The sequence below is a fragment of the Galeopterus variegatus genome, unplaced genomic scaffold (assembly GCF_000696425.1).
Source record: "Galeopterus variegatus unplaced genomic scaffold, G_variegatus-3.0.2 Scaffold1239, whole genome shotgun sequence".
Taxonomy (NCBI): Eukaryota; Metazoa; Chordata; class Mammalia; order Dermoptera; family Cynocephalidae; genus Galeopterus; species Galeopterus variegatus.
The window spans coordinates 419,737-427,507 of NW_007727350.1; the positions used below are offsets into that span (position 1 = coordinate 419,737).

Consider the following 7,771-nt stretch of genomic DNA (forward strand, 5'->3'; position numbering starts at 1 on the left):
AGGGGCGATTAGGAGTGCTCCTGGCCAGGGGAGGAGGAGGAGGCGAGGAGGGGGCTGGGCCTGTTATAAATAGCAACAACACTGACCGCATCAGCCCATCACTCACTGTAGATTCCAAGTTCAGTCTCAAAAACCTGCAGCATCAGCGGCCTGGGTGGGGGTGATGCTCCAGGACCCCCTCCCTCCCCTCTCCCTGTGCTTGATCCTCCCTCAGGAACTTCCAGCCCGTCAGGTGGGGCAGCCCAGGTGGGCAGGGAAGGCACAGCAACTACCACCACACCTCCTCCGTTGGAGTCAGGCCCTTGCCCGGGTTTGAATCCTCCTTGCTGAGTTGCCTTGGACACAGACTTGACCTCTCTGAACAGCGGGGCTGGTGACGATAACACCAAGTGTGCGGGGGTGGCTGGGAGGTAAAATGTGTAAAGCTCGTAGAATAGTGCCGGGCCTGGCAGGCACTCAGTCAGTATGAGCCTGTCGCTGTCACTGTCATCACCATTGAGAGAGATAAGTACTGGTAAGCACTCAATATGAGCCACTGTCACTGTCACCATTATGGATTGGTAGGATTAAGTGACACACCACACGAGAAGAGCCTGTGGGATGCACATAATAAACTCCTATGATTATTCATGTACTTGGCTCCAAAAGTGCCTGGCGCATAGTAGGCGCTCAATAAATGGAACTGTGGTTATGAAGGAGGGGTGGGGGGGGCTAAGCAGGGACAGGAGTCACGCAGACTGGTCATTCCCAGCTCCAGAAGCTTCTCTTGCCCTGGCCACACAGGGTCCTGGACCGCCATTGGTGGTGCTTGGTGGGTGTCCCTTGTTCCCAACTGGGTGAGCTGGGGGTGGGGGTCAGCAGGAGGGCCCTGGCCTGTCGCAGGCAGCGCGTGACTCCTAGGAGGGCTTAGCCGCTCATTAATCACCTAAGCGGGGCTCAGCATTCTTGAAATGCCGGCTGGGGCCAGGGAGGGGCCTGGGCTGGGGGCTCCCAGGGACCCCAGGGCTCTGAGGACAGCTGCGCCATTTGCTGAGCACCCACTGTGTGCTGGGCACTTTACAGTCCTTACCTCGTTCCATGCTCACACACTGCCCTGTGAAGCATTAGCTGTTCATGTCCCCATTTCACTAATGTGGAGAGTGAGGTTCAGAGAGGGTGTGTGACCTGCCCAGGTCACACAGCAGGGAGTATATGAACCTGGAGTTTTTCCTGGGTCTGTCTGAGCTCTGTTCCCAGGGCTCACCAGGGGAGGGGGCATGAAGTGCAGACCCCAGACTCAGGCTCCAGAGGCCTGTGGGAGGGGTCCTCCTGCCTCAGTGGGGCTGGCCAGCACAGGTCAGCAGTGTGGGTGGGGCTGTCCTCCATTATCGGGGTTGACGCATCTCCCACGTCAGCCCCCTTATCACCCCACCCTCCGCTCCCCCTGCAAGGTGACCCTGGGAGGGGAAAGGCCAGGCCCTCCCCCTCTCCTCCCCTTACGATGCCCAAGAGCACTGGACTGCCTTTTCTGTGAGTCCCTCCCCTTCATGGGGCTGGGGCCAGCAGGGAGGGCCCAGGAGAGGGCGGATGGTGGAGGAGCTGAGCTGACCGCCATCACTCCCTGCTGTGAGGCCAGGGCAAGGCCATACCTCTCTGGGCCTCTGCCCCTTCTGGAAAATGGGAGCTAAGCACCCCAGCCCTGACACATGGGGCGATGGGCATATCCAGTGAGGGTGGGCTGGGCACTGCTGATTCTGATCCCTACTCCCTCCTGCAGCTGAGGCCTGGGGTACAGGAGGCATCCCCAGCCCCATTGGCCCTGGATGTGTGGTCCTGTGTACCCCCAGCTGGGCCATTTGGACCTGACCACTGGAGGACAGGGCCGGACAGTCCATGCTGGGTCCGAGCCACTCACCGTTCCCTCCACTCCGTAGAGAACCTCATTTGCTCCTCACAAGCCCCACAAGACAGAGGGATGCCCCATTTTACAGACAAGAGAAAAGGACTTGTTCCTGTCACACAACTGAAAAGGGGCATGGCGGGGAGGGGCGGCCTATGTCCCCACATGGGCCTCTCCCCTTCTTGGAGACTCCAGGTGACCTCGTGGGCTAGGGAAGGCATTATCAGTGCTTCCTGGAGGGGTGTCAGGTGGTGGTCGGTAAGGGCCCTCCCCCGACAGACACACAGATGGGGATGAGCTGGGGGGCATGTGTTTTGGGGGGCCCAGCCTGGGAGGGCTGGAGGGCTGGCTAGAGGCCTAGGAGTAGCCAGGGGCCCGACCCCTCCTCTGCTCCTCTCCCCCCGCTCAGGCCACGACATCAACGGTGCCCTGGAGCCCTCCAACATAGACACGAGCATCCTGGAGGAATACATCAGCAAGGAGGACGCCTGCGACCTGTGAGTGGCCCTGCGGAGCCCGGCCCGGCCCGGCCCCAGTGTGAAGGCAGGACCCAAGCCGGGGGCTGATGCGGTCCCACCTCTGAAAGCTGCTCCCCTGCTGTCCCACCGCGGACTCCTGCCGCCTCCACAGTTCTCTGCAGGGAGGGGCGGCTGCTTCCACCTGGGCCCGGGGTCCTGGCTGGGGCTGAGCCTCCTCCCTTCTCCGCAGCTGCTTCCCTGACATCTCTGCTCCAGCCAGTGCGGCCTCCTACCCCCATGGGCAGCCAGCCATCCCCGGCTCCAGCGGTGCCCACCACCTGAGCCCCCCTGGGGGTGGACCCTCCCCAGGGCGCCATGGTCCCCTCCCGTCCCCGAGCTACGGTGCCCCCCTCAACTGCAACAACAACAACGGCATGGGCACCGCACCCAAGCCCTTCCTGGGGGGTTCCGGGCCCCCCATCAAGGCAGAGCCCAAGGCTCCCTATGCCCCAGGGTGAGTGAGGGCCAGGGGGGCGGGTGGGAGGGTAGGACCCAAGGGCCATAGGCCCCGGAGGTGCTGGCCAAAGGCCTGGCAGTGGGCGGGACCCAGGGTGATAGCAGGGTGAGGGTGGGGAGGACGAGGGCCAGGTCAGGAGGGACTCGAGGGCTTTGTTCTGAGGAGTGAGCAGCCACTAAGCAGGGGAGTGATGAGGGCTGACGTACGTGCTAGAAACATCTCTGAGAGCCATGTGCAGAGTGGACGGGAGGGTGTGAGACTGGAGGCCACGACTGTTTACATTCACGGGGACACCTACACACGCGTGCACACACGCAGGGCACCTACACACCCTTCTCCGCACCGGCTCCCGTCCACTCACTTGTGCATTTAGCTGACACTTATTATGGCCACGGGAGCTGGCCGATGGCTCAGATGTGGTACCTCAAGTTCCCCTACCCAAGCACGCCTGTGGAGCCAGGAACACACCCTGCCGAGGCCCCTCCTCCCAGCCCCCACCCTCATCTCTCAGGGGTCCACACAGTGCCTCTGACCAAAGGTTCCAGGCGGTCGCCAGCCCAGCCAGACTCCAGGGCAGCCCCCAGGCACATACTCAGTGGGAAAGCAGGGAACATGGGTCCGCTGGGCTCTGCAGAGGAGCTTGGAGAAAGTTCTGTGTTCGTCAGCCTGGGGCAGGCATGTGGACACTGTTCAGACAGCCTGGCTCCATCTCCTGCGCCTTCTGCCTTGGTAACCCACAGCCTCTGGCAGGGCCTCAGTTTCTTCATCTGTTAAGTGAGCCCCAAACGCTCACCCCTCGAGGTCTCGTGGAAAGTAAGTGAGAGTGAGCTCGGGGGAGGTGCTGGGTGAGTGGCAGCCATGGGCTTGTCAGCAGCGTTCACTGAACTTCCTGGCTGGTGGGGGATGGGACTGGAGGCCAGGCTCAGGTGCCAGGGATGGACCTGTGCTGCAGAAGGAAGACCATCTGCTCGAGGCCGTGAGGCTGTCCCTAAGCCACAGACTGCTGAGGACAGAGGGAAGAGAACTAACATTTAGTCAGCTCCTGTTGAGTGACCGCTACTATATCACATGCCTCTGCTCGCGGGGGACCCAAAAATGGGCCTTGGCTGCTCCTCATGGCAGGATTCTAATGGCGCACTGAGGCTCAGAGAGAGATCGGGGCTTGTCCAGAGCCATCTAGGGACCCTGTGGCCAGGGCTGCTCCAGGGAAGGACCCAGTGCCTAGCCTTGTTCTAGGTGATAAATGAGACAGACACATCCCTTCTGCACTGGGTCCTGTGTCCTGGTTGGGGGGAGAGTTACCAATCAGCGCATCACCAAATAGAGGAATACTGAGAAGCAAGAGGTGGTTATGATAACACGAGGTCCTACGGACCTGGGCATTGGACTGCAGGGACTGGAGGGTGTGAAGGATCTTGACACTCTAGATAAATCCAAGGCCACTGTCAGGGCAGTGCAGGGAGCAGACAAGAAAGCGTGGACGTGAGCTGGACAGGCCTGGGTCAGCCTGCCGGGCCTCAAGCTGTGGCACAGAGTAGGTTTGAGTCTCCATCTGCTTTTCTGTGTCATCCTCACAAAACCTGCAGGGTCCACATTCTTGAATCCATTTTATAGATCTGTAAACAAGTCCCTGAAGGGGTGTGAGTGGCTTGTCCAGGGGTGCACTGGGACTCTGCAGTCAGGCAAGGGCTGTGTCCCGGATGGCTTGGAGACCTTTCTGGCAGCTTCCTGGGCATGGTGGTGGAGGGTTTGTCCAGATGTGGGGACCAGGAATGGCCAAAGAGCTGGATTCCCGCGTGGCCACAGCCTCCCCCTTGCTGGTTCACACAGGACGTGTTGACCTCTTGGGGTTGAATTTATTCTTTTTGTTGAACCACTGATAAAACAAAACCTGCAAGAAAAAAATAAACCCAGGCCTGGCAAAGCTGGCTCGCTACCTAGGCCACACCTGCCTTTGGCAGGGCAGCCCCCTGTGACCCGCTGGACCTCCCAGGCCCAGCCCCCTAAGGCCCCATGTTTCCAGGAAGCATTAGGGCTTCAGTGGGTGCAGGAAGGGAGGGAGTCCTTGAATCCCTGTGCCATCATCAGGGACAGTGGTAATTGGCCTCCAAGTACCCAGTACATCTGAGGGGATCCTGGGCATGAACCCAAAGCCCCCCACCCACAGTTCAGCCCCAGGCCCTGCTAGACACCTCAAGGTGGGTGGTACAGAGAAATGCCCCTAGGGGGAGTGTGCGGAGACCTCCTTGCCCCCAGCCTCTTGGGGTCTCTGGGACCCTGCCCTGCAGAAAGCTGCTCGGTTCAGCCCCAGGCCCTGCTAGACACCTCAAGGTGGGTGGTACAGAGAAATGCCCCTAGGGGTGAGTGTGCGGAGACCTCCTTGCCCCCAGCCTCTTGGGGTCTCTGGGATCCTGCCCTGCAGAAAGCTGCTCATCTTGAAGGCAAGAGGCTCACCTGTCCCTAACAGCCCCTCTCCTCCGGTTCCCCCAGCACGCTGCCAGACTCTCCCCCAGACTCGGGCTCCGAGGCCTACTCCCCCCAGCAGGTGAATGGTGAGTCCAGCGGGCACCGCCCTCCCCCTCTGGGGTTTGGGCAAGTGGTTGGGGCGGCCTTATCTGGAGGGAGGGCAGGAGGGAGGGGGCCCGCAGCAGCCCAACGGGCCGAGATTATCGCTGGTCAAATACTCCCCGGCGCTGGCTATTGTTTCCCCACGGGCGGGTGGGGAGCCTGGCCCTGCCTCTGAGCAAGTGTCCCTGCCGGTGATGCCACCGCCTGCCGCCTGCGCCATCATGGACGCGCCCTTCGGCGGTAAGTGGACGTCTGCGGAAGGCCGTGGGTGCAACCTGAGTGCAGGCCTCACTGGCTGGCCCACCTCTCCTTGGGGGGTGCTCAGGGGTGCAGCGGCCCCCAGGTGGCCAAGAGCAGGACGACCTGGGCTGCCGGCTCCCTACAGCCCGAAGAGGGGTCAAGAGTTCTGTTTATCTTACCACAAACATCCCTGGAATGCTTCCTGGGGAACAAAGCAAGCTGGGGCCTCCCCCCTCAGGCTGGGGGGCTGGCCCCTGGGAGCCTGGTAGAGGGGCTGTTGGAAGGAGGAAGGCCCACTTGGGACTGGACTGGGAGTCTCCAGAATTTCCTTTCTGAGACCCAGAGGAGGAGCAGGCCTGAGAAGAGTTGCGGGGCTGGGGAGGACCTTGAGATCTGGGTCAGCCCAGGGAGCTGGACTGGGCCCAGCCTGGGGGAAGGAGCTGGCCGGCATGGGGTGAAGGGCTGGCCACCCTCGGGACAGGGTCTTGCTTCCCTGCTCAATGCCACCAGTGGCCACTTGCCCAACCTCGTCCCACCTGGGGTGGGTGGGAGGGCAGCCCTCACTTGGGCTTGGCTTGGGAGCCTCACTTGGAAGCGGGAGAGCCTGCCTAGGGGAGAACAGGTGCCTGGGAACCTGAGTAGGGTGGGACTCTGACACCCGCCCCCATTTCTCCTGCAGACCCCCATCTCCTGCGCACAATAACCCCTGAGACCCTGTGCCACGTGGGAGTGCCCTCCCGCCTGGAGCACGTGCCCCCACCTCCAGCCCACCTGCCAGGCCCCCCTCCGCCCCCACCTCACTATCCTGTCCTGCAGCGGGACCTGTACATGAAGGCCGAACCCCCAATCCCCCCCTATGCCACCATGGGGCAAGGTCTGGTGCCCACCGACCTCCACCACACCCAGCAGTCCCAGATGCTACACCAACTGCTGCAGCAACATGGAGCTGAGTAAGAGCTGGGCAGCCGCTTCCGAGGGGGGATATGGGGTGGGGGATCTGGGCAGCAGCCGGCAGTCCAAAGATGCAGGCCGGGATGGGGATGGACCCGGGAAGGGCAGAGACTCTGCAGGGAAGATGGGGGTTGGCACATTTATACATCTGTTCCCAGCAATTCCCTGGGGGATTTACAGCCATGGCTTATTGCTCACAGCTCTCTTATTTGGTGGGCACAGAGAGGTAAATGGAGGTTGAGAGGGGGAAATGGCTGGCCCAGATCGTGGAAGTAGGAAGGGCAGAGCCAGGACTGAGCCCAGGCTGTACTCTTACCCAGGCACCAGTGACTTTCCAGCTGCTTCACGGGTCCTCAGGTTTCTGAGGCGACTCTGGACCTGGACCCAAGCTCGCCCCTCTGAGTCCAACCTATTGATGTATTGAGAATTCATGAAAGATTTAGTTCAAGGAAAGATTTTGCTGTCCAAACACTTTGTAAACTAGAATAAGCAGGGGTGCCATGCAAGCCCCCCCAAACTGCCCCTCACCCCTCAGGAAGCCCCCCTTCCCCAGCCCTTGTGGCCCGGGTCCTCTTTCTAACCGTGGAGGGGGCTCTCTGTAGAGTTCCTGCTGTAAACAGTGACACTGATGGTGACACCAGAAGGCAGGGACCAACTCAGTCATTCCACAAATGACGTTGAGCACTCTGTGTGCCCGGCTGGGTGTGACGGAGATGCAGACAAGTCAGGGGTGGCTCTTGCCCTCCACGAGTCCATGGTCAGGAGTGACAACAGAGAATGACAACACTGAGCAGTGGGGGGCACACAGTGGCCAGGGAGCACCGAGGAGGCGAAGGCCTAGGGCTTCCTGCAGAAGATATCCTCTGGGCTGGGCATAGCTCGCTCAAACAGGGTGGAGAGGGGAGGGGGTGGGTGCTGCCCATTGGGAGGGGCTCGGGGAGAGCCAGTCCCCATGGTGCACCCCTCTGTCCCCCAGGCTCCCTGCACACCCCTCCAAGAAGAGGAAGCACTCCGAATCACCCCCCAACACCCTCAATGCCCAGATGCTGAATGGAATGATCAAACAGGAGCCCGGGACCGTGACAGCCCTGCCCCCACACCCCGCTCGAGCCCCATCCCCACCCTGGCCTCCCCAGGGCTCCGAATCACCCCCCAACA

General features: G+C 61.2%; 1 pseudogene; it reads left to right on the forward strand.

Moving 5' to 3' along the window:
* The first annotated feature begins 3,712 nt into the window (after positions 1-3,712).
* LOC103592913 lies at positions 3,713-6,365 on the forward strand (annotated as a pseudogene).
* The last annotated feature ends 1,406 nt before the right edge of the window (positions 6,366-7,771 follow it).